At 48.1% G+C, this 27,750-nt stretch overlaps 1 protein-coding gene across 1 annotated transcript in view; it reads right to left on the bottom strand.

The window, feature by feature from the left end:
• The window catches only part of LOC133347554 (nuclear receptor coactivator 3-like), a 178,022-nt gene that overhangs the window by 114,208 nt on the left and 36,064 nt on the right, over nt 1–27,750 (bottom strand).

The following is a 27,750-nucleotide window of genomic DNA, read 5'->3' as shown; positions in this document are numbered from 1 at the left end:
ACACAAATTGCGTGGGATTCATGTCTTAACACCACCGCCAAACACGCGAAACCGTCGCAATTTCAACATCAACATTGTCCAACAACAAGCAGCCCCCGTTGGAAATTGTCCACCACCACCACCAACTTTACGAATCGTCTAAAAGCGACTCGTTCCACAAAACCTTCCCCAATCCCGATAACAGCCTCGCGGTCTTTGCAAGATCCTTCTGCAGAATAGTGACTGCGGCGGAATAAGTTTTGTTTTTGCAACATCGGAACACGTGGCACGCAAACCCATCATGCCACCCCACGTCGCGCCGTCCACAATTCGCTGTCACCCCTCTTCTCGCGAATTTCACGACCGGAGCAGACAGACGAGTCGCCCACGTGGTTTCGTTTTTCCGTAGAGTGTTTTTGCACAGACACATCGGCTTCGTCAACCATGATCTATCTGCTGTGTTATACCCCACGACGAGTATGTCGATTGTAAAATAAACAACAACCCAAGCCTGTGACCAAATCACCCGGAACGAACACGATTTGGTCAGATCTTGGAAGCTTAAGCGGGGGATGTCGCAGCGAAATTTGCTTGTATGGGCTACCACCACCACCACTGAGGATGATATTGTACTTAACGTTAAGTCATATTGTATACGGCTGTTGCTGAGATACACGATGACGGCAGAAACGATAACAAATCAACATTTTATTTGACCAGGTAAGAAACCCCGGGCTGAGCTATTTATTACAGCAGCTCTTTTTTCAGAAGCGAACTGGCGATCACAAATGATAGCTCGACTAAGTGGCTTATCACGTGGACATTTATAGCGAACAAACGCTTGATGATGATAAATTACAAATTTGGAGGTGGGAAACCCGGAGGACCCAGAGACAAAAAAAAATCCACGCGACCATGGGGGAAGAAGAGCGACACGACAGCAGGGAATCGATCATCGCGACCTGCCGTATACCAGGCGAGGTAGTTAACATCTCCTAGCCACCGTGGCGAGGTCGGTGCAGTAAAAGTAAAACACCCCCCACCCCCCCCCCCCCATGGTTGTACTGCACTCCTCTCCAATGCACGTGGCTCCCCCACCACCACTCCACCCCATACACCACCACCACCCCATACACCACCATCCCATACACCACCACCACAACATACACAACTACAGTACCACCACCACCACACCACAACCACCACTCCATACACCACCACCACCCCATACACCACCACCACCACATACACAACCACCACACCACCACCACCACACCATACACCACCACCCCATACACAACTACAGTACCACCACCACCACTCCATACACAACCACCACCACCACCACCACTCCATACACAACCACCACCACCCCATACACAACCACCCCATACACAACTACAGTACCACCACCACCACTCCATACACAACCACCACCACCACACCATACACCACCACCACCACCACCCCATACACCACCACCCCATACACAACTACAGTACCACCACCACCACCACACCACCACCACCACTCCATACACAACCACCACCATCACACCATACACAACCACCACCACCACCCCATACACAACCACCCCATACACAACCACCACCACCCCATACACCACCACCCCCCCCCCCCCATACACCACCACTCCCCCCATACACCACCACCACCCCCCATACACCACCACTCCCCCCATACACCACCACCACCCCCCATACACCACCACCACCCCCCCATACACCACCACCACCCCCCTATACACCACCACCACCCCCCTATACACCACCACCACCCCACCACGTTCACACACCACCACCACCCTACCACCCCACCATACACCACCCCCCCCCCATACACCACCACCACCCCACCGTACACCACCACCACCCCCCCGTACACCACCACCACCCCACCACCACCACCCCACCACCACCACCCCGTACACCACCACCACCTTCACACACCACCACCACCACGGCAGTGAGCCCAGCGCGTGACACGCGATCGATGTGAGACACGCGCGGCCCAGAACGCGGCATCGCGCAACGACGACTCCTCCATCCCTTCAATCGCGACAACTGGGACGACAACGACAACGATGTACACACACACACAAACGTTTCGCGTACGTGTGAAAGGCAAACAACGGCGATGAACCATTCATTGAAGGCTTACAAAGGCAAGAGAAACGCCATGGGGGGGGAGGTGTTGAGAAAAACGGGAGTTTATAGAGAAGAGCCCGACTCTGCACTTACCCGTGGATGGCGGTCATCATCGTCGCCGTGACTCTACAGACAAGCGCTCTCTCTCTTCTCTTCTCTCTTCTCTCTCGGGTCCGATGGCTGTTCGAGCGAGCGAGCGAGTAAATAAATAAGCGAAAGATGCACCAGCTCCCCGTGCAAAGGGGCGCGCTCCAAAGTCCGAAACACCTCCTCCTCCCCACCTCTCTCTCCCCCTAGATAAGGAAGGCTACGACAGCTCAAGGACACCCAAACCCTTGGCTAGGGCAAGCCTCGGCACCAAACGGTGTTTACATATATACGGGCACACACAACACACACAAACAACTCATGCGAGATATGTTAGAGGGGGAGGAGGAGGGATTATCCGCAATTGCCTTCCCGACTTGCGACGTGGCCGCGTACGACACTAACTAACAAACCCACCAAACCCACCACTAAAATAACCCCACGGCCACTACTACCACCACCGCCGTTTCAATTTCCGTAGTTAAATCGCAGTTTCATCTTCGCCTCCGCCAGCACCGTTCGGCGTTGCCTCCCTTCGAGCCGCCCGTCAACAGCTGCCCGTCAACAGCTGAGTGTCAACAGCTGCCCTTTAAACTTGCACCGCTGTCAGGGTGAGTGGGGGAGGGGTGGTGGTTGATTGGTGGTGGTGAAGAAGAAGTCGCCAGCGACGCACACCGTGCCCGCCGTGCCCGTCGCAAGCAGAAGGACGAGGAGGAGGGAAGAGGGAGGATGATGATGATGATGGTCACCCACACACGCCCCACCGAGGCCACCCGTCTCTTCTTGACGGTCGTTTGCTGCACGGCGATTGTGCAGCAGCAGCAGAGAGCAGCAAGACAAGCCAAGCGTCGGTGGCAAACAGGGCAGCAGAAGAAGTTGCCCACGGGAGGGTAGTTGACGGAGCTCGACAGGGGGTTTTGCTGCGTGCTTCGTGGTGCGGCTGTTGGAGGAGGGTGATGGTGGTGGGGGGAGGGTGGTGGTGGGTGGGTGGTGGTGGGGGGAGGATGCGAAGGCGGAGATGCGGCGACCCACGTGGGTTGGAGGAAGGCAGTCCCACACACACACACAGCCTCCTCCCATCCCCTCTCCACTCTCTCCCTCTCCACTCTCTCAATCCTCTTCCAAGCCCGCTGTCAAAAAGACAAAGATCGCGAGCTCCCCACTGCCCCACGTTATAGCCTGAACACACGTTGCTGTTGTTGTTCGCGAGAAAGAAACGCGACGAAGGACCCGGTGTGGTGTTGCCCCTATATTCTCTCTCTCGTGTGGCCGTGCCGGTCTTCATTGGCGCTCGCTTAGCGCTGCGTTACCAAACTCTACACACACACAGCGCTAGAGCCACTCTTAAACGTTGTTTGCAGCAGCAGCAGAAGCTTAAGTCCGTCTCGTCACTGGTGTATTCATTAAATATCCCCGTAACTGGTGATAAACAATTAGTCGAAACTAACGTTTTTGCAGCGAGGGCTCATGTTGTTTGGCCAGTGGTGGAATTTGGTGACTGTCTCGCGATGTGACATGTTACAACGAGGCACCGAATACTGTTGTGCAAGCAAGATTCTTGTCTGCGACATGGGTGGGTTTGACTGTGTCGTGTGGACGTCGGACTCGTTTCGCACCGTACGGAGGGCAAACCTTACCAGTTGTTAGCCAGGTTTACGTTGCCAGAGTTATAACGAGACGGCAGTGGGTTTCAGTTTCATTGGGTTGTCTTTTAAGTTATTGTTTGCCGAACGCAGAAATATGCGTTCGAGAAGCGTAAATATCGATGTATTTTTCTACGGCCTATTATAGACGTAAATAGTTTATTGCATTTATTTAATTGCACCGAAAAAAATCAATAAACCATTTACAATTTGGAATAAATCTCTCCGGTGCAATAACTCAGTGTTTTGTTTAATATTTAAGATGGTCTGCAAGTTTGATATCTTGTAAATTGTCTTTGCCTATTATTTTAAAGCCTGTTCAATTATAAAATTCAACGTTAAAGTGAAAGGCTTTCACGTAACACGTACAACCAAAATTTAGGCAAATGAAAAAAATAACAAATATCCTTTTTAAGACCGGGTTTTGAACCCACTTTTCAGAGATAAGATTCAAGGCTACCCTGAGTCCGGGTAACGACCGTGTTTTTTCCAGACATCTGAAGAGCACCAGCTGCTTGTGCCTGGGACGTGAATTTATCAAACATGGGCCGCAAAGGCCATGGACACGCAGCGGCAATTTGATAGCACACTCGTGTCACCGTTGGCGCATTGACCGTGAGCAACGACTGTATAAACGTTTTGCAGCGGTGGCATCTGAGTGACAAGTCCGTCCAGCGAAGAAAACAGAGCTTGTGGAAACGTGTCAATGAACGGTGATTATTCTGCGGAGTACACAATCGCGGGTAGGTCATGATCAGACTAGACATTGCCATCCCGGTTTTGCAGATTTATCCAGACTGGGGGGGGAACTAAAACTCTTGCAATTCCCCGATCAAGACCTTTGCGTATCATGGCCAAAATATAATTTTGCATCTTACCAAGAACACTGTGCCCATTTCTGGAATGACCATTTAGGTATTTTATTCTCAAAGTAAATTATACATCGAAGCTGTAATAACCAGGGCTTATTTTCTCAATTAATATTTTCTGGGTCGCCGGTATATTTCAGTAGCCTGGCAATTGACTCGTATCCACAGGCATACTGGATATAGCATGCTGGATGCAGATAGTATTTTCTGGGTCGATGACCCAGACAGACCTGGCCGATATTAAGCGCTGGTAATAGGTGATCAACGCTGCACTGTTTAATCCTGTTCTGCAGAGATTCCAGATAAACGCTACTGTACACAATTCAGCTGTGTAAGAACGTTGAGCGGACAAATGTGTACGCAACTGTGTGAATCCACCAACGTCACCCCCCCCAGCCCACACACACACACAAGTCTTGCGTTGCTTCTGCTAAAACCATCTGCGTAGTTATTAACTAATGAATCGCGCAACTGCGAAAGCGTTTCTCAAGCAGGAAGTTTTGCGTGTGCTGCAATCTGCTTCCTTACACACGGCGAAAGCGCATGTGACACGTTGCTTGAGTCAGCCAACGATCGCGTGACGCTGCCCAATTTGCTTATAAAGCATGCGTTGGCGCCTTCACATTTTCCACAAAGATGGCAGCAGGGGCTTTCTATTTTTATCAGAGCAATGGGGCCAAGTTGAGTTCATCGCAATAAACATAATGATAATATATGTGTTAATGAGGCACTATTTAGAAACCAACAATTTTCTCCTAAGTGGCACACAATAATCTATTATTAAGACGGTTATATTTCCTAGCAGTCTAACATGTTTTCCACATGACTAATATGCAGAGAGAGAAAAGTTCAATTCCTGCAGCTGCATGGAAAACCGCATTTTTATTTAACGGATGGGGAGGAAAAAAACAGAAATACTGGGTTTCTCTCGGACCCATATATGGGTCGTATCACGTGTTGTTTGGCATGATGTCCGACGTTTCGGTCAACATTGCCAGCTAATTTAGGAACTTAACCGAGTTCATAAAGAAGCTGAATTGAGCTTATGAAGCTCCCAGAAACGTGCAGCGAAACGTCAGACATGGTGTACTGGGAGCTTCTTCAGGAACTTAATTGAGCTCCTTCTTTTGTATGGCTGATGTAGAGGCAAACAACTAACAATCTCACATTGAGGTAGTCAAGCCAAACAACCACGCGAGGAGCAACGGAGTGTATCGCTGTAAAGTGTCTTTCGTATTTGTGGATCGGGCATTGCGTCGTTATACGTTGTACGGTATATTCTGGATGACCACAGTCGTACACTGGAGTTTTTTTATTTTCCATTTGTGCATCAGGCATCTGCCGTGGTTTGTGCAGTATATTTGGTTTAGGGTGGACCATGAGCTTTGTGGAAAATCAAACCCAGGGAGCTTCTGCGTTGGGTCTTTCACAAGGTGTTTGTTTGTGAGTTCTTTAGGACTCCATTCACTGAGTTCCTGGAGAAGCCCCCACCCAGCCCGTGCGAACGTCGGACATCATGACAAACAACGCGCGGTGCAACCTGAAAACACAACACGGGGCTGTACGGCACGACCACAAAAACCAACGCGGTAACTGCTTTATTTGTACAAGTTGTAAAAACGATGACTTTGCCTCATCAACGTTAAAATGAGATTTTAAAACCATATCTAAACAAATTTATTTTTATTTCCACGGAGGAAAATTAGAATATTGGCAGTGGAAAGTAAAACTCATGCAGCCACATTCATAATACCGCAACTCATGCCTTGGAACACAGGCAAACAACATCACCCCCGCACACATCTAACAACATCATCATCACGAAAGTAAATATTACCGTGGTGGCAGGACACGAGAAGAAAGATGCAAACCAACACCACCAACATCACCACCTTCACCACACAAACCTGTGCTGATCAGTTTGATGAAACATGGCCATACAACCCTCACGACCGACAGGGGGCTATAACTCAACAGAGTATTGACTCATCCCGTCAAGAGTTGATACAAAAATAAGTTCCACTGTGAGAAGTCAACAAGAGGTCGTCCTCTTGGAACACCTACTCTGCAAAATAAATGTGGAATTCACGCCCATGGCTCAGGATCAAATGGAGTTGAGCTTCACCCAATACATGTTAGAGAATAAGGACAGTGTGCACGACTTTGGAACATACTTACAGATACCCCCTACCAGTCACACTCCCCACGTACCTACTGACATTCCACGTCTTTACCCATCACCTGGCCAAGAGACATCGAACCTGAGATACAGGGGTCTGAATTCTTACAGAGACAGAGAAACCAACCAAGCAGAGAGAACGTCAATGGAGATACGAAGATTAACAAAGAACATGAAGATGAATACGAAGATGCGAGCGAATCAGATTTATGTTGTGATTCGTACAATGTTATCCAGTTGTCTTCTGGCTGCAATGGGAAAACTCGCCCTTATGACACGTACCTCAGAAAACATCAAAACGAGATGTCGCAAATGTTTCATTTACGTGCGGCTGTGTGTAAATGTGTCTGAACAATATTCTTTGCTTGTGACAAACTTGTGCAATGCTTTGGGTCGTGTTTGCAGCAGCAGCAGGCAGGCCTCGTGTTTCTCCTGTACAGGTTCCCAATCAAAATGCGCAATAGGGCCTTTTTACTGCCTGTCAAGGACCCAGACTATGCCACTTGAAGAATTAAATATGGACTCCACTGGGTGAAGTCAATAGTAAGTGGAGCATTTTTAACCATGTGCTGAATGAGAAAGCAGATACCGACTCGCCATTGCAGCATCTTTAAGAAAAACATGATTTAGAATGCTGCCAAGTGCTGCATTCATGCTTCCAGCCCGAAACCCAGGTTCGCTCTTGTGCAGCCAAGGGCAGGAAACAGACTTCTTTTCAGTAACTTTAAACTTAAACATAGCACGCTGGCCGGCCACTTGGCACCTCACAGCGGCGCAGGCTGTTTGAACAAATCTGCTTTGTGTCAAACGCACGAAGAAATGCACCCTCCCCTTGATGAATGGGGATTTCAGACAAAATGGGAATTAAATCACAGGCGGAGCGTTTATATTGCACTTTAGTTTGGGTTTACCGGGTTCGGATGAGCCTGGCTCAGCATGACAAACTGTGCTATTGTGATGCTCTGGAGTTTTGAATTGTGAAAAAAAATAAGCAAGAAAATAAATCCAACTATTTCCCAGTGCACCAAGCATTAGGCGCTGCACTGCATTCCGCGCACGGAAGAGTCTGCAAAACCGCACCACTGACAGATTGTACAATTCAAACAACTGCAGAGAAGAATTAATCAACATTCGCCCGTTCAAAAGACCAATAATATCTCCCTTCCTGTTTTTGGTCTTCAATGCACCTTGGTCAAATTTGCAATGAGCTTGACCTCATCTGTATTGTTAGCCCCTGTGCTAGTGGTGGAACCTGTGGCGTGGGTCAAACTCTCTCAGTGGTGTACCTGTGGGGTGCGCAGACATTGAAACCGAATCAGAATCTTTATTTAGACTAGATGAATCCGATTAGCTATGAAGCTCTTTTTAAATCCTTTATATTAAGTTCACTTGCTTGCTTGCACGCTTACGACCGTGCAAATCTTTTGGTCGTTTTTTAACCCACTTCCCGTGATCCAATCGAGCTGACATTTTGCACACAGACTCGTTGTGCGTGATAATTTATTTTCGTGAACATTTTTTTCCATAACTTTACACTTTTTAGGAACAAAAAAATTATATTTAATTACCAATTGCTTAATGGTGGCAGGCAATCATCTGACCCATAGGTGGCAGCCATCTCAAGCCAGAGGACGAGAGGACTCTAGCCGCCACGCATATAAAGAATTTATAGTGAAAAACTTTGTTTTTACGGGTTAATTTTTTCACAGATATCCACTCCAGTAGGGGCACGGGGTCAGCAAATACAAAAAAAAACTGCTTGAGCCCATGTGGCCCACAGGACCAAGGGGCCAAAGTGCCAGGCTAGGTAGAGGAGGGGTTCGGGAGAGAAGGAATTGGACAGGACGTCCCATTTCATTCATTGCGCCAGGGGCAATGCCAACCACGCTTCACTATTTATCTCCCTGGCGAAGAGAACCACCATTGGCTCCTCACAGAGTGGTATTTATTTTATCAACACCAGAGGAATGGATAGGCTGAAATATAACCCATAACCAGATACTGAGTTGATCACTTTGGCACAGGCCCACCCGGGTGAGATAAAACATTATTTTGCATTGGAAATTATAAGAACATGTACAGCCTTTTTAACCATACTTCACCATGCTGTATAGGAAATTCTACCACAAATGTAAAATAAAAGTTTTTCAATAATAAACAAACCAACTTGCTGCAATACTTCAACATAGGTGTAGACTGATGGACACACGTGTGCAAAATTCACGTAACTTTACGCGAGTGGCCTGATTGTAAGTTCCTCGACATGTCCAAACAAACTGTTTTCAAGTAACTTTCGCTGCATGGCTTTGTTGCTACTACTGCTATCCCCGCGACCAATTTCATCGTCCGCATGCTGCTGCCCTTCAGGATGACTCGGCAGCCCCGTATCCACCGACACGTGCCGTCTTGGGACTTGTGGAGGAGAGCGGCTCTGGTAGTTGTTGCTCCAGTCCACCGTTTGAGTTTTTTTTTTCCCCAAACCAGGTCCCTTTTATCTTCCCCTTTCTTTTTATCCTTCGGTCCTTCCCTGTAGGAGGACTGTTTTCGAGAGGCTGCTGCTGCCGCACCCGATGACATGGCCAAACCATCGCAGTTTCCTCTTTTTAACGGCGCGAATGAGAGGCCACTTGTTTTTCCAGCCGCAGTATTCTCTCGTTATTCGCGACAAGGGATATAATTTCTCGGATAACGATATTGGCTGACGAAAACAAATCTTTTGAATGAATTATCTTAAAAAAATACGTAATTAAACTACATAATTTGACCTCCTTTGCCAGTTCCAAAATATAAGAATAGGGTTTTTCCCCTTTTTTTCTGGCAACACAACTGAAACCTTTTTACAAGGAATCATGTCTGTAGTTGTGCTTTCTGAAACGGTTGCATAACGTAGTAATAAATGCATTGGAACTAATTGGTGTGGACCAATCATCTTCTTGGTTCTTTCGGTAAAGTCACGTAGAAGGGAAGTAATAAAATAATAAAAAATAAAACATAATAAAACAATTCTCACGACGTTTCGGCCACAACGCAAGCAGCCGTCCTCAGGTTTCAAGGCATATATTATCAGTGTTTTTTGTTAGCATTCTGACCACAAGTATTGTGGTTAATGCAGACAATCAATTACAGAAGTAACTTGTCGGTATTGATATCAATAATGACTTGCTTTGCCCTTCAGCTCAATTGTAAGCCAATTCAGAGTGAAGTGAAGCTGAGTAATGTGGAAGGAACACAAATGTTATTTAAAACGACTGCAGTTCAATGTTTGCAATTGGGTATCACACGAGTGATGCACGTGTTTTCGGTTAAATTGGCATTTCATTGCATCTTGTTTGCATTCACGGTAATTTTTTTAATTGCAATGTTGCAACTGCGTTATGCAACCCTTTCAGAAAGCACAACTACACCGTATTATGAACACACGTGTGCTACGCAAACATTTATATTGTAACAAAAAATTCACAAGCCTTCATCAATCCACTGCTGGACCAAGGCCTCCCCGCGCCGTGTCGGACGTGAGGGTTGTTTCACCGGAACTTCACCGTGCCGGACAGCGCAGACGGGGGAAGCGAGGGCCCAGTATCGTTGCAGATATTAATGATTTCAACTCATGATGCGCCGCCCTCCACGCAGTATTAATTTGCTCTCCAAGACAGTGAACGACTCGGAGGCACAAGGAAGAACTACAGGCAAGCGGGAACGCAGCCTCGCGGTGAGCGAGTGCTAACAATTGCCCAAGCTCTGCAGTCCTCTGTGCATTAAGGTGTTAACGGCCAATTAACGAGTGCTTACGCAGTACGTATGGCAGAAAACCGGAGTGCCCGGAAAAAAACCCACGCGCGTGCAAGGGGGAAACGCTCAATCCCACACGGACGGAACAGGTGGAGCCCACACTTTTGCTGTGTCGCCTTCTCCTGGCAAGCCGGGGTATGGCACCTCTTCAACGCCCACGGGGAGGGAGTTTCGCAGACCCTCCTTGCTGCATCCACAGTGCTGGATTGCAGGTCACGCGCATAGCCACCAATTAGTGGCAATGAATGACACGTGTGCATCTGAAGCCAATAACACTGTAACACGGTGCCATAGCCTGGCACACGAAACGATGACTCGCTTCACTGCATCGTTATAAGCGTGCGCGCGCGAAAGTCCCAACGAAACCCAAAACGACGCTTTCTCAAAGAATATTTTGCAGGAAGTTTACAGGTATTGGTGCCAAGAACGAGAGTGCATTCTCTAACCCGACTCTCAAACAAAGAATTACACGGTGGGCCCCCCACCGCCCCCTCTTTGTACTTGGGAGAGTCAAAAGTTCACAAGACCGCGCGTGGCTGCCCTCATCGTGGTGGAGAACTGGCGTGCGAGGATTTTTTTTTACTTGCTACAGTTACGGTCACAGTCGGCCGGGGCCATAAATTCTACGTGTAAATACAGCGCCGAGATTTTTTTTTTGCTGCATTGGAAAGAGCGCAGTGGTTTTTGGTGGTTTATTTTTTTCCTCTCTCTCTCTCTTGGGAGAGTTTAGCACGCGCCACCTTTGGTCTGCCGAAACATTCCCTCCCGTCTCGTGTCCACACCCCGACGACGACGACGGGTGATGGCAGCAACACGCGCGCATTAATCGTAAACAAAAGCAGCAGCTGGGGTTTTTTTTTGTTCAAGCGACTGCGCTGTAAGTGACCCAACCGGGGATTTGTTTACCACCGAAGGAAAATCGCCGGGGCTGTGTATTCTTCAGAGCGGACAGCTTTACAAGGTTGGTAATTAGCCTTTTAAAAACACGACTTTATAATAAAAGTCGGGAACGTTGTTACATTTTGTAGAAAGTAACAGCTGGTGCGGCACCTTGGTGCTCCAAGCCAATAAAATGGTACCGAGTCAATTGATCGACGTTAAATGTTTTTAATGAGCCGAACAGATTTTTTTCTACTTTTTGACTTTATCCCAATGCAAATGCACAAAATACCAAGAACTTATCGCCAATAATATCAGTTGCGCCCCTTCGTTATCGTTTTTGACTTGCAAAGTCTTCAGCGGCAATCCTAGAATTAAAAGCACCACCTCGAAAGCCACCTCCAAACAATAGCAAACGGCTTTCGGAAAACCCATCACTGTTATTTTACTTCGCAAAGCGTGGACACACACTTTGCTCGAACCTTTTTCTTTCTCTCTCAGTTTACTGGCAGCTCCACCGCGCCCCCACCCCTTCCCTTCAGCTTCGTTGGCAAGTCCGGCAAAATCGAATGCTCAGAAATTACAATCCTAATTCCCTAATTGCCTCATTAACAAAGCAGATGCCAGCTTTCGGCACGACCTCCCAAGGCATGCCAACTCAACCAGCAACAGATCTGCTATAAACTCTGATTAGAAGGGGAAGGGGGGCCCCCCCGTCCACGCTCTCCATCCCCTCCTGGGGGGGTCTGGGGGCGGGGGGGGCGGAGTGCCAGTGTCACGCCATTCACTTCGGGGGGGGGGGGGGGCGCGGGAAGGAGGATTTGCTGGCCCCCCTCCCACCATTTTTCGTTGTTGATGTTGTTGTTTTCAAGCCGCTCGCCGATAATTAAATCACGTCGTCTTTCGTGCAGCACGGAGCCTCATCAGCATTCACGGCGCGCGGCAGGGCGAGGAAATAGTAGGGCGGTGTTGGGGCAAAGAGACGTTCATTTGAAACAAACTAGCCACGCAGGACGCCGACGGGTAAGATATCTTGTCTCCTCGCGCTCAATCCTGCTCAACTGTGGCTTTTTAGGCGTAAAGTCGGAATTTTACAAAGTCTGGAAAGCAACCGAAAGGAGGAAAACAAGCAGCATGAGCTTCAGTTCGGACTGTTTTGCAGAGCGGTTACTGCAAATAATTTCGACTCTTGCATAATAAGGTCAGTGTTAGAAACCACCCATCAGAAACAGCCTTCATGGAATCACTCAAAGCAGAGTTGAGTATTGAATCACTGGCTATCGTTGTAGCAACGCACAGAAGAAGTTAATTCTTAAACAGTTTAAGTGAGACCCAATGGATTCGAGTCTGCCTGACAAAGCAACGGAGTAAAAGCACCTCTGTGTTCGATGGGCTCTCGTGAAAATGCGTGAAAGCATTCAGAACTAACACGCATACACAACGGCAAAGATCCCCCATATAACGTTACAGACGGCTGGGGCAAGTGCTGTTAGTGAGCGCCGATTAAGACCCAAGCGCGAGCTGGAGGTGTGGCTCGTGCCACAACCGACCACCTTTGTCTCCCCAGTGCAGATGTTTAAAAAAACATTTAAGGTTTATTTGACCTAGAGGGAGGCCCACGATAGGTTTAGATGACTCTCGACTGACGTTAGCCGTGGCGGGCAATCGAACTCTCCGGATTCGTAGCCAAGTGCGCTTACAGACTCCACCAAAGATCCCCACCACGCACACCACTCGGACGCACAAACACACAAGTGTACTCCTGGCGTGGCGCGCCTGCAAAGATGAGGCAAGGCGCACCGTTGACAAACAACCGTGCGACCGCCAATGGCCGAGTGACCGTCCAAGCATCTTGCTTATACGATGCATCCGCCAGAAAAAAACAGGTGCTGCTCAAACAACCCAAAAACACGTTGTGCATTTCTGGAAGACGCGGCGCTCTCAATGTGGAATTGCGCTAAAACCTGCTGGCAATCGATACACAGCGCCGCTGTTATATGGCCGCTTGCCCGCGCACCGAGCAGAGGCTGCTGAAAATGCGCACCCACGATTAACCGCCACGGGTTTTGGCACGGAGGTCACGAGATAGTCACGGAACTTGTGTATTTCATATTCGTCACCGACGTTGGCCTGGAGAGAGACTGAAAGTCGGGTCGCCGGGTTTGTAGCGCGGTGCCGCTTACTGTTGCGCACGCAAATAAATGCGTGCGCACACGCAAACGCCGCACACGCGTGCATACAAAAGGATGACACACTCGACCCGAGGCCAGAGTTGTTGCCACGGTTAAACTGTGGTTCAAGCCGCCAGAGCGGTAATAACTGAAACCACACGTGGCCTGCTTGTAGGACACCGTTGGGATAAAACAATTCAAATGTTGGTAGCGGTGACATTAAAAGATATCGGTCATAAGCGTTTGAAGATCACGTAAATATAAGTGTGTCGTTAAACTCGCCACCACCTGACAGCCAATTAGTAAGAGTTGTCACGTAAACAAAATAAGCCAATTTAACACGTAGGCTTTCGCGACCAATGTTATTCATAATCAACGATTTTTGGGTTTAGATCGCGTTTATTTATAAATGTGTCGTAACCCTCCACCACCCGACACGGCCAATCAGTAAAAAATGTGTCACGTTGACAAAGACAAATAGTTCACTGCTTTAGCCCACCGGTGTGTTGAAGCAACAACATTCACAAATTGACACATTTTTTACTGATTGGCCGTGTCGGGTGGTGGAGGGTTACGACACATTTATAAATAAACGCGATCTAAACCCAAAAATCGTTGATTATGAAAAATAAGCCAATTCGTTACTAGTGCAGCACACCGATGTGTTGGAGAGTAAACCCACAACATTTACAATTGGAGTACGACGTTTCGCCGGTAATTACAACCAGCCTCATCAGACGACAAGCCAGAGTTGTGGATCAATCTTCCTGTTTTGATCTTAAATAAAGAGATACATGTGATGTCGTCACTTGTTAGCCAATAAGGTATTAATAATGTGCAAAACAAAATGCGCGCAGGAAGACATTTTAGATACTGGTGACACACACGAAAGCATAGATACATGTGTACGTACAGCTCCTTAGATGAGAGGCATCCCCACACACTGTGCGAGTCTAGGGGGTTATTGACCATACTTCACCGCGCTAGTTAGCGCAAGACAGTGAACACGGGGAGCACGGCCGTTGAAGCAGAGCACAACGCAGCAATGGATTCTGCTGCACTACCCTCTGCTGACACCGTGGCCCCATGGCAGCTTGTAACCAGCTTCAGAAAATCCTGCTTCGGGCTTTGGAGATCTGATGAAATCGGGAGAAACCCAGTGCAGTTTCGGTCACAGACAACTCACAGATGCATAATTCTGGAAGTAGGCTGGTGCAGCAACAATTTTGAATATTTATTTAAATTTCATAATGGCTGGTTATGGTAATAATTTCCCCCCTTCCCAATGATGATGATGGGCAGTAATGTGAGCTCTCCGATAAACCGCGGGGGCCGTCGGCACAAGCAAAGCACGTTCGACAGTAAGCATCAGGATGGAACCAATTTTTCCAGTTCTGTGCCAACCTCCAGCAACACATGTGCACGCAAACACGAGCAATGCACACTGACACAATTGTATGATTTCATCTCCCCCGGGGTGGAAAAATATTTGGAAAGGGATTTAAAGCATTTCAAATATGCATTACACCAGTGTGTCCAATGTCCACTTCTATGTAGCCGTTTGCTGCAATATTTCATTTCACACACCAAAAAAAGAATCGCAAACAACCATGGAGATGGAGCGATGAAATCGGCTTGTGCGCGGGTGCTGGATGGATTGTTACATTATGGGACCGAGAGGGATGGTGACGAATGGGAGAGGGCCTTTACTTGGCATCAGATTGACCGTGGCTAATTTTGTACGAAGGCCACGTGAGATCCGAGCTGCCGTTAACAACCTGAAGATGCTGGATGTAATCTCCAGTGAAACGTCCGTACTCATTTAAATGTTGCGAGATTACTCTCCAACAACAACAACAACCACACACACGGGTGGCACTGCTGAAGCAGTCATAAACTTGGCACGTTTGATTGCACGTGACTTTTATAAATTGGCCATGTCGAGTGGAGGAGCGTTTTCCGACACATTTTTACGAATCTCGATCATGCCTGCTGCTGCTGCTAGAGATTGCGAATTTCTTCGCTTCTTTTCCTATTTTTTTTTCCACCAAACCTTTAGCTGAAGCTTCAGTTTTGCGGTAGTTGTCATTTGAACCGCCACTACTGGGGGAGGTCAACAAATAGCGTGAAGCCGATACAGTCAACGTTAACATTCCAACCAAGTAACGGCCTACTCAGAGTTCATTACGAGAGCGTAACACACTGTACTTTCACAAATTCTACCACAAACAACTCACGAGGCGCTTTGAGGATCTGAGTGACGAGGGCCAACAGGTGAATTGTGTGGCTCCTCGACGGCACACAGACACACGCACACATGTATACCAGAGGTCGCAATCGGGTACCCGATACCCGTACCCTACCCGATACCTGGCTACCCGTACCCGGCTGGGTACGGGTACGGGTACCCGTTTGTGACCCTGGTGCGGCCGGATACGGGTACGGGTAGACAGTGAGTCACTGGCGAGTAACTGTTTGTCACTCATTTCCCAACGTCTTGTCTCTTCTCACAATTCAAGTTCCTAGAATCAACCCACCCGCGGCTGCAACATGGCTTCATCCCAGAGGTCGCAATCGGGTACCCGATACCCGTACCCTACCCGTACCCGGCCGGGTACGGGTAGGGTACGGGTACCCGTTTGCGACCCTGGTGCGGCCGGGTACGGGTACGGGTAAGGAATCAAAACCCGTTTGCGACCTCTGATGTATACCACACTTAGTATCATTAACAAGAGGCTACCCATAAGTTCTGCGGGCGAACGAATGTGGGAATAAACCTCGGCGATCCAACAAAAAGGCTCGCGCGTAGTCTCATCGCGAGCGGTTCGCGGACGGTACAAGAGAGAACGCACTGTCGTTACGCAGGCCAAGAGCAAGTCAGCCGGCTGAGCAGATAAAACTCCCGTCACACGCACTTTTTTTTTAGGCAAAGTCTACTGTCGGGGTGTTGGATTGCATTGCGCCGGCAGCGATAAATTACCGCGGCGTCTCCATGCGTGGTCAATAACGCCGCTCAGAGCGGTATTGAACGAGGAGGGGTGATGGGGGACGCAGCAGTGGCAGGACGCAGTTCTGGCGCGACGGTAGCCGTCAAGCGGGGGAGCGAACATCGCTCGCTCCATGGCAGAGGTCGCAAACGGGTTTTGATTCCTTACCCGTACCCGTACCCGGCCGCACCAGGGTCGCAAATGGGTACGGGTACCCGTTCCCTACCCGTACCCTACCCGAAATGAGTGACAAACGGTTACTCACCAGTGACTCACGGCCTACCCGTACCCGGCCGCACCAGGGTTGCAAACGGGTACCCGTACCCGGCCGGGTACGGGTAGCCGGGTATCGGGTAGGGTACGGGTATCGGGTACCCGGTTGCGACCTCTGCTCCATGGGCACAGGGGGCACGTGTACGCACTGTTGGCATTGGCTCCGAACCCAAACGGCCTCTCTCTCTCTCACACACACTGACAGCAGCATTGTGCAAATGGCCCTCAGCTAACGTCACAGGCGGCATACGCGCGTTTACGTTCGGTGCGAAAGGAGTTCAACATAGAGACGTACAGCACACTCCATGCGACTGTATTATTGTTGCTTATTTTTGCCAGTTTTGGTTTAAAATTAAGATTTCCGACCGTTGGATTTTATTTAGAAAAAAAAAAATTTTGCAGTACATGGAAATTGTTTTGGAATAGATGCAAAGATTGAGGGAAACAAGTAGCCAGCATATTACTGGATACATACAGGAAGGTAAGGATCTCTTCCTAACGTAATTAAAAGCTTACAAAACCAATATGGGTCTAAGCCTATTCTACTGGTGCGACAATACATTTCATTTGCCAATAATATTAAAATCGAAATGGGAATCTTACCAAATGAAATGAAGTGAATCTATTCATCTGGCAGTAGAGCAAAATCCATTGCTGTAACATATTTACATACTTCAATTTCTATGCCAATTTCACCAACCTCCAGTGACCGGCACAGTGAAGTATAGTCAAACCCTTTGAACCGCAACCTCGGTCGGGGGAGGCCCTCATCCAGCAGTGAACTCACACAGAGCTGTACGTAATTGATGCATTCGTCTGAATGGCACTGTGGTTGGTGCATACTACCTATACTTGGAAAGGCATGAGTTCAAATCCAGGTCAAACATCGACTTCGCCAATCTTTCTGAGGTGAAGAAAGTGAGTCACACCTTTGTGTAACTCGTGGGTGACCAGAAGAGATGAGAACCACCCACGCTCGATTGACGTTAAAAAAATCCATTTATCAATATCTCATTCCGAGCTCCAAAAATATCAATTAAATAGAAAAGTTCCACGGACGAGAATCAGTATGAAGGAGGTAACGGCACTCATCTCCCGACTCGTAGCTTCTCGCGTGCGGACTGTGCTGGGTTAGCTGTGCATTTACACACACACACACGCACCGCAAAACTACGATTCCCCCATAGAGCTTAAAACAGACCATTCGGACATGTGCTGTGAGCAAGCACCACCATATGGCAACACAAGAGGGTGGGTGGCCAACAACACGCCCGGCCGCCTTTCTCTCGCCAGCGCTGATGTTTACACAAAGCGCTAAGTACTCATTTCAGGCTGAGTCGACGTCGGCGAAGCACAGCGCCAGGTTCAAATATCCACCGCAGTTATTGGTCATGAGCGGGATACAAACTCGGCTCTCTGGCCACTGTGCCACCACTCTCCACGCACGTGAGGGAACACGCACACACGAGACTGACGGGACACACGCTGTAGCATCTCAATATCTCTGCATGAGGAAGAGTGGGACCAAAATAAGCCAGCCGCTACACATTAAATATTTACCGCACATATGAATTCACTGTAAGTATTCAGTAACTATACTTTCCTTCTTAATTTTTTGGCGACGATTTACACTTTTTTTCTTTTAAAAAAATCGCACGCGGCTATCGAGAGTAAAACAGCTTCGACAGCGTTCTAGATGTTACAATTCTCCCGCGCGTACCAAAAATTATCCACGCCGTTCAAGGGCTCCCGCGAAATTTGTTTTCTTCCCACGCGGAATTTTTTGGGGTAACTGTACAATGGGTGTCGCGCAAAGGCCACCCTCGGCTCGCCGGGAATCACTTTTACGCATGCCACGGCAGCTGGGCAGCCCTATCACTCTCGCCCCACGACACCAGCGCCGGCCGTCGTAAAGCCGCGGCGGCAGCGGCGGCCGCGCACGCCGGAATGAGCGAACGTTTAAAAATACACACGAGCATTCGTCTGCCGTTGTTGGTGGGCAGCGTAGCGATCCTCAGACGTTGTTCGCAAACTAATGTGTTGCCAACCTCGAGAACGCCAAGAAATATATATTGATATGCAATGGCTGAACGTGCCTTTGTTTCGCGTATTCGCGCCGAAATGCAATAGGTCGTGGGCTTCGCAGACAGCATAATCGTGTTCATTCCCCAATGAGCGCTGGTCAGCAAGTAAAGCTTTATCTAAATCAATACCAGCTGATGAACAGTGGCAAGCCCATAACCACACTTGGGCTGTGCCAAACTGTCCCCACAGTGATCAGGGAAGGTTTGTCTACATATAGAAATGATGGCGAAACTGTACTGATGATTCCTAACAATGGTGAAACCAACGATGCAGCTGTGTCATTGTCTTGCTGGCCACAATCTTGACTCTTTCGTGCTGGTGGTCTAAAACAAGGCTGTGTGGATGATACACGCCATGTAGTGATGTCGCGTGACATGCAGGGCACGATGGGACGACCGATCTTATGGTCACAAGAAATATTTTAACTCCAATCACGATGTCCTTTCAAGAGATATGCACAGGGGATACTGCAATTAGTCAGAAGTGTACAGAATATGAAAATAAGAATGCAGGGCCCATGAGCAAATCACGTGAAATGTACCCGCATCTCATCAGATCTCGGAAACCAAGCCGAGTTTGGGCCTGGATGGAAGTGGTATGGAATAGCGAGGAGACTAAACACCACAGAACATTGCGGTGGTTTGACAAAAGAACTGCATATGCACAAGAATAAAGGCTTTAAGTTATTGAAAAAAAATCTTACTATAAATGAGGACGTTATGAAATACGAGCCGTGATATTTAATCAAAGCCGGCACGTACAAAAGCGTGTGGATTGAAGTGGGCCTTGTGACCGATGGCAGCTGGTTTAAAATGCCCCTGCTACAGGTTTTTTTTTTATGCTAGCAGTGTTATTTTAGTGTTGAGTGTGACCTGCGGTACATCCACAGCTGGAACACACATGCAAGAGATCAGAACGCGCACGCGCTCGCACGATCCAAGCAGGTGACGGTCGGCTGCCATCACCGTCCCGGTGCAGCGCGGCACAAGCGGAGTGTGGCGGAGTGTAAGGGCGCACGCGCGCGCGAGAACGTGGGGTCAGGCACACGCGCACTCGCCTGCACGAGCCAAGTTCGCGATGTGAAGACACGTGCACTCAGTTGAGCTTTGAAACAATAACACAATTGCACTGTCGTCCCAGATGAATGTAGCGGTGCATGTTGTTTGCTTGATTATTAAAAAAAGAGAGTTGTCGTTTATTTAGGCCCAAAAGGCACAAATGTTCAGCGTGTTGAGTTTCATAATAAAGTTTTTTGAGTTTGATCGCGTAAGTTTAAATGTGTCGTAACCCGACACAGCCAGTAAGGTTTCTGACTTTAACAACGTGCCAATTATTTACAAATAATGTTGGTCGCGAAAGCCGAAGAGTGTTGAGTTTGCAGAAAAATAATCTACGTTGTATCCCATGCCCTGCATGCACACCAAAAACTAGACTGCTCCCCTCTATGGCCTCTTGCAAAATATATTGGGGCAAGTGATGTTATTGAGCAACTATGAAGGCCGGCACGACGTTCGAGTGGGTGGGTGGCCAGCACCACACCCAGCCACCTTCGACTTTCCAACACTGATGTTTACCGATCAAAGTGCTCTTTTAAGTCGACCCAAGGGGGAGAAGGCCCAAGGACCGGTTAGATGATTCACCACCGATTTTAGATGTGGACTGGACACGGCCTACAGTTCCCGCTGTTGTCCGACGGATACACGTCAGTTTGGATTCAACGGTCCGTATCAACTCTGCAATTCTCATAATCATGATTATGTTAGCCACGACCGGGAATCAAACTCGGCTCACCGGGTTTAGCGTGCTAACAGCTCCGCCACCGCTCCTTACCATGCACGCCACTCGCACACACAAACCCACGAGTGTATTCCAGCTAGGGCGTGCGTGTAAAGATTAAGCAAGGCCTATCATCCAAGCATCTTTTTGTACGACTCATCAGCCAGAAACAACAGGTGCTGCTCAAACAAAAACACATTTAGCATTTCTGACGACGCAGCGCTCTCAATGTGGAATTGTGCGAAAAGCTTCTGGCAACCTGCGGTTTTAATCCAAAAAAAATATTATGACTGTATCGAGCAGAGGGTAGCCACTGTGGACAGAGCACTGGGCTTACATTCTAAGGTTGGGTAGTTCAATTCCTGGTCGGGCGTCAACTCGGCACACAGTCCCTCTGGGGTCAATAAAATGTAGGAAGTCAAAATAAGTCTTCAGGAGACTGGCCCCCGCCCCACCAACCGTACTAATTGTGGAATTTCAACAACTGACTCAGGGCCACCAATGAAGAGTTTAGCACCACCCACAACTCATCCGAGCCTGGGGAGACACGGTGACTTGCGACTAACATTACAGATCACATGGATTGGCATGAGCAGTCTTTCAAGAGCTGGAAGGATCCCATAATAATACAGTGGTTATTAATGTTCACGTTCGCATGGATGGGAACGGGTGTTTTCCTGAAGATTAATAATGATATTGACTTCCCCCAAAGCACTACTAATATTATTCATTTCGATGCACACAATGACAGTTATTCAGGCTAATGTGTGGATGTAACCTCTCAAACAACAAGACCTGCAAATAATAAACATGGCACTCAAACTTGTACGTCGTTGAATTATTCCAAATTCACTTGGTTTAGCTGAACTGTTCTGCCTGTAAACGCCGTTCTTCATTACGACACAAACTGTCACTTTAATAATTAACAGCTAGCGATTTTAACAACAAAACAACCGCCGCATTCAGAATAAAAAAAAAATTGTGTGTAAGTGCAATATGAAAATGAATGTGGTCTACTGTATACGCTCACACGTTTTGCAACGGGCAGAGACGAAAAGTTAAACGTCCAGGGGAATATCAGGCTCGCCACGCATTCAAGGGACGAGGGCCACGCCGCATATTCCCGTTGCACTGAACCGTGCTGCGGAAATTCACGTCATTTATACAGTAACCTTGCCTGGGTTGACTCTTCACAATTAACTCACGAGCTGGAATGCATGGGATGAATTACACTTTGGGGTGAAAGGCGGCCTATGAATGCAACTCGCATGACACCAAAAGTTCCCACCACCGCCACTGACATCCCACCCAACAGGCATGATAATCTCTGGCCAATTCCACTTCTGCTCATCAAAGCTGGGGGTTTATGTATGTACATTGAAATTATTTCGCACCAAACGTAGCCAACCGTGCTAATCGGAGGTGCATGGGAAGGACAACAAATTCAACACAAACAGCAGTTCTAAAGAAATGAGTTTTCAATCTCGATTTAAAAGCGCATAATTCCAGTGGCTTCCGAATATCGCATGGAAGAGCTTTTTAGACAGACGTAGAAGCGCATCTGAAAGCGTGCGATGCTGTGACCGCCTTTGTCTTCATTTTCCAGCGGTAGCATCAGGTAATGAGCCTCGCCGTCATCACCGGTGGAGTTGGACATTGAATAAAAATTTTCTGATGTCTTGGCCAGAATTGTATCATTATTAAAACAATTGCTCACATTGTAGAATGTCAATGTCACTATCTATTTATGTAGCATGTCACTGTTACCATCACATTCACAAATAGAACGACAAAACATGCATATTTAAATCTTATGGCATGTGTGTATCCAGGAATTACATAATTAAGCAAATGCAATTGAAATGTATTATAAATAAATAAAAATTCAAATGACTCTTGTGAATCTGTTTTTTTATATTTTACATAAAATTTAATGGACAATTAATGTTAGGTTAAGGGTGGCAAAAACAACAACACAGTTAGGATGGAGGATTAACCATACCCACGATATTAATCCGACCGATCACATATCCGTAAACCAATTATTGAAAACAATTATTTAATGACCGATAGTGCATACGTAATTGCTGCCGTTGTCATTAATCCTGGGATTAAATGCCGATTCCACTTGACGTTCCAACTCATGGGGGTAATGATCTGCCACTGCAATGCGGAGATGAATTCGCTACACAGTCTGGTTCACGGCCAAGAAGCCGTACAGAGTTTCAGCACAGCCGACGAACCCCCCCCCCAATCCCACAGACCCTCTCCCTAAGAGGGCAGCCGTTTGGGAAACAGTGCCATGTTGACCTCCTGCCCTTGTGGCACACAGGGTAATAATCCTGGCCACATAACAGTAGAGTAGAACCATCCCCGAAAAAAACACGTCAACGGATGTACTCCAGAGAGATGGCATAATGAAGCGAGTGTAGCCCGGGCGACTGGCAAGGCGGGCAAAGAGGGCAAACAGTCGGGGGCAGAAAGAAAGATGGGAGCGGGAGGACTTGCCTCCGCTTGCCTTTGGAAAATAACAATAAAATTAGGTACAGTTCAGGATGCAGCCCTGCGATAACTTTCTCACACGCCACCGCTGGCGGACAACAGAGTGAACACTCGAGCGGTCCCTCTGCAGGCTAACTTGACCTATTTTTCCACGCTGGACAGACGTCTTGATGCACCCATTTATACCGCTGGGTGGATATAGGCGGAGGGGGGGGGGGTATTTTAGAAACTTGCGCCATTGTTTCAACTGAAACGCCGGGAGATCGAACCGGCAACAGTCCAGTGTCCTGTATGTACGTTGAACTTCTTTCGCGCCTCACGTAGCCAACCGTGCTCGCCGGAGGTATTGGTCCTAACCCATTACAACCACGGCAGAATAATAACGACGCAGAAATGGCCAAACGCAAACCACAAGGTAGTGAATGTCAGCGGAGCTAATAATAAACTAGGCAGCCACCTACCACAGCGAACAAGCAGATTTCCACTGTCGAGCAAAGACCCAGGAAGCGGCCATCTGCCAACAGTCTGCTGCGCGCGTGGCTGGAGTTGCTGGGCAGAAGAGCTGCCAGCAAAAAAGGAGTTCCATGCACTCAGCAGCCGGGCAGGACAGCTGCCAGCGTCTGTGCTGCTGCATAATGAAGGAGACACGCTACTCCAGAGGCTGCAGCCCCTTTCATCAGGCCAACAACTTCCAGGCCGATTGTGCTGTATCACAGCGCGGCGTGTGTAACTGTGCACTTTCCAGTTGACATAATTGGCGGAATTCCAGGCTGTACAGAGTAAATAAATCTCGTTTAACAAAAAACAGTACGATCCCGTGATTTCCTTTTTGCCTACAGCGGGTGCTTGGAATCCGTAAGCATTCATACCACTGTTATCTGTTGCCGAAGGATCAACTGCCCACACCTGCCACAGTTGTTTGCGATTCATTATTATCCCCAAATCTACAAAGTATCCGCTTTCATGCAAATCAAAAAATAAACTGCCCTTTTGTATCACCGCTACAGGGGGAAGGTCTCCACCCATGCCATTTCAGTCATGCGGAATTGTTTGACCACACTTCACCACGCTTGTTGGTGTAGGTTGTTGAAAAGAGGGGCCCATGAACGGGTTCAGACCCCACCCTTCCACTGACGTTGGGCGCAGCCGGGGAATCGTCCGGGTTCACAGTGCACAACTGGGCCACTGCTGCCCAGAGATCGCAAACGGGTTTTGATTCCTTACCCGTACCCGGCCGCACCAGGGTCGCAAACGGGTACCCGTACCCGGCCGTACCCGTACCCTACCCGTACCCGGCCGGGTATGTACCCGGCCGGGTACGGGTAGGGTACGGGTATCGGGTACCTGATTGCGACCTCTGGGATGAAGCCATGTTGCAGGCGCGGGTGGGTTGATTCTAGGAACTTGAATTATGAGAAGAGACAAGACGTTGGGAAATGAGTGACAAACGGTTACTCACCAGTGACTCACAATCTACCCGTACCCGGCCGCACCAGGGTCGCAAACGGGTACCCGTACCCGTACCCGGCCGGGTACGGGTAGCCGGGTATCGGGTAGGGTACGGGTATCGGGTACCCGGTTGTGACCTCTGCTGCTGCCCCTCCGGCGCATGGATTCCTTGGAGGTGAATGGTATTCTCCTGGATGGCTTGATCATAATAATTGCTTGAAGTACATTTACATGTGTGTATATTAATCAGACTTTCTTTTTTTTATTACTCCCCCCACATATGTAAAAAGAATGCACTGAATTATAAAGTATAAAACGAGCATAAACCGTCAAACAAAAATATATAATGTTTAGTTTTATGTAAGGCATTATCGTTCATGCAAATTGCATCTGACAATCACTGAGGAACCACAAAAAAACTGGAAGGCAGTAGCCAGGTGGTAATCCGGTGCTACCAATAAATGCCCAAGCTTTGCGATCCTCTACATATTAAGGCATTTTCGGCCAAATGTTGAATTATTATATTTTTTTATACAATTAAAATACCATTTCGTAACAAGAACATTCATTCAATTATTATTATTAAATAAAAATATATTCATTTACAAATTAACAGAGGAAAAAATACTTTTGACTTGACATTTAAAAGAATAACACTGCTTAAAACGAGAAACATATAAGAGAAGAAAAAATCTAAAGATATATGGCTCTGAGGAGTGTTTCGGGTTGTGCCGCGTGTTGTCCGGAACAACGTCCGACATTCCGAGAAGAAGCTCCCTGCGTTCAGAGGGAAATGACGGACATCGCGTCGAGAAGAGCGCGCGCGCGCGCTGCGACCCGAAAACTCCATCGACACGACCGCCAAAGCCTCCACACGTGGATGATATTTGTAAACTAGAACGCGCTAAACGTTCAAACGCACGCCATTAAAGGCTTATCTCAAACATCGGCATCGGCTACACACCAGACTTCCAGGTCCGCCCTGCGAGTGCTTAACATTCATGCTCAGACATCGCCCTGCCCGACGCTTTCGGCCGAATGAAACTCATACTTCACACACACACGTGCGCGTGCGCGCGCGCGGACACACGATCCATTTGGTTTGGCGCCAAGAACTCCTTTCACAACCAAACACGACAGTCGTTCCTTGCGAGCATTTTAGCTTCCGTTGTTTCGTGCAGTTTTAAAGACGAACAGCGGAAGGGGAGCAGCGGCGCAGCTTGCTGCGCTGTGAACCTGGCGACCTGCATTCTATACCGAGCCACGCGATGAACATTGGGGGAGTGAGTGACATCTAAACCAGGCCCGGACCGGTGCCCTCCCCACCCCCCCACAACCCTCTCTTCTTCACCAACACGCACTGCATTGACCAGCTTGGTGAAGTATGGTCTAAACACAGCAAGAGGAGGTCTTCATCGAGGTTAAATAAGAAAGCTAGGCACGGAGTAGGCAGAGTAAGGGTACACATGAAGCAAACAAAAGAGATCCTCATTGATACATCTGCTATTAACTCTATGTACCCTGCCATTTATGTCAATATACTTATTGCAGCCTTAATGCTATACACAAAAATAAAAGACAAACATCCCCCGTATAGCCTTAACAGACTGTGGGGGCAAGTGCCTATGAAGGCTGGCGTGGCACATGAGGAGATGAGTGGCCAACACAACGCCCGGCCGCCTTTGTTTCCCCAGTGGCGATGTTTTACACACCGCATCAGGCTCATTAAGTTGACTTAGGAGAGGCCCATGACCGTTTCAGATAATCGTCACTGGTGTTGTCCATGAGCAAGAATCGAACTCAGGGTCACCTGCGTTCGAAGCGTAGCATGCTAACCTGCTAAACTACCACTCTGCTTGCACACACACATCACTAAATGACCTTAACCAGGACATAGTATTTTAACAAGAGTAACATTAAACAGATTTAAACAATAAAAGCATTTAAGAAATTGAGGCGTAGGTGAGCTCTGGTGCAATGGAATACAATTTGAAATTGTATACAGCGTGGAAATGCGACCGCATATTTACAAGAGACTGCATAGGAACTAGGCCATTATTTATTTAATATGGAGAGAAAGAGGCAGTCGGTCACTGGCATCCGAGGTTTCCCAGAATTCTCCCTAACAGGTGCATTCAATTCAGCTCATTTCATCACTGAAAGCCGCACACCCCAATGCACATTCCACTCGGGCATTCCAGACGCAGGTGCACTGCAAGACCCGGACTGGATCCCACGCGGAGCACCAAGTCAACCGAGAGTCCTGAATTTTGCACCAGCACCTCAAGAGTTCAACTTTCAGGTTTTGTGTAAACATTTCGATTTAAGACGCTGTCTTTCTGACAGACCTGTTCTTCACCTGAGGACGGCTGCTTGCGTTGTGGCCGAAACGTCGTGAGAATAATTTAAGGATGTTTTATTTTTATTATTTTATTATTTCCATTCTATGTGACTTTACCGAAAGAACCAAGAAGATTTGTGTAAACAATTTAGTCCTCGATCCTTTATCAATCCATTCCTGGATGAAGGCCTCCCGCCCCCCCCCCCCCCCCTGCTGGGTCAGTCACGATGGCTGTTTGACCATACCTCACCGCTCTGGTCTGTGCAGGTTTATGAAGGCAGAGCCGAGGAACAGTAAGGATATCGCTCGCCAACTAATATCCGCTGTGGCCGGGAATCAAACTCGGGTTACCGCGTTTTTAGCGCAGCGTGGCAAACATCGGAACCTGCACCGTGCCGATAGGTTATAATCATAATGAAACCAGTCCAGAGTTGTCTATCGCTTTATCACTTCTGCCTATGAGTCGGTCATATGTGCTCAAATGTATTTTGACGATGACCTAAGCCAAGAGGCCCACAATGCACCTCTTCGGGAAACGCTGACGGTTTTTTTCCCGCACGTGCACAGACGCTG

The sequence above is a fragment of the Lethenteron reissneri genome, chromosome 26, assembly GCF_015708825.2.
Source record: "Lethenteron reissneri isolate LAM-NWPU_2019-01 chromosome 26, ASM1570882v1, whole genome shotgun sequence".
In the NCBI taxonomy this organism is placed as follows: domain Eukaryota; kingdom Metazoa; phylum Chordata; class Hyperoartia; order Petromyzontiformes; family Petromyzontidae; genus Lethenteron; species Lethenteron reissneri.
The sequence above is the reverse complement of the archived record's forward strand: the minus strand, read 5'-3'. Positions and strand labels throughout refer to the sequence as shown.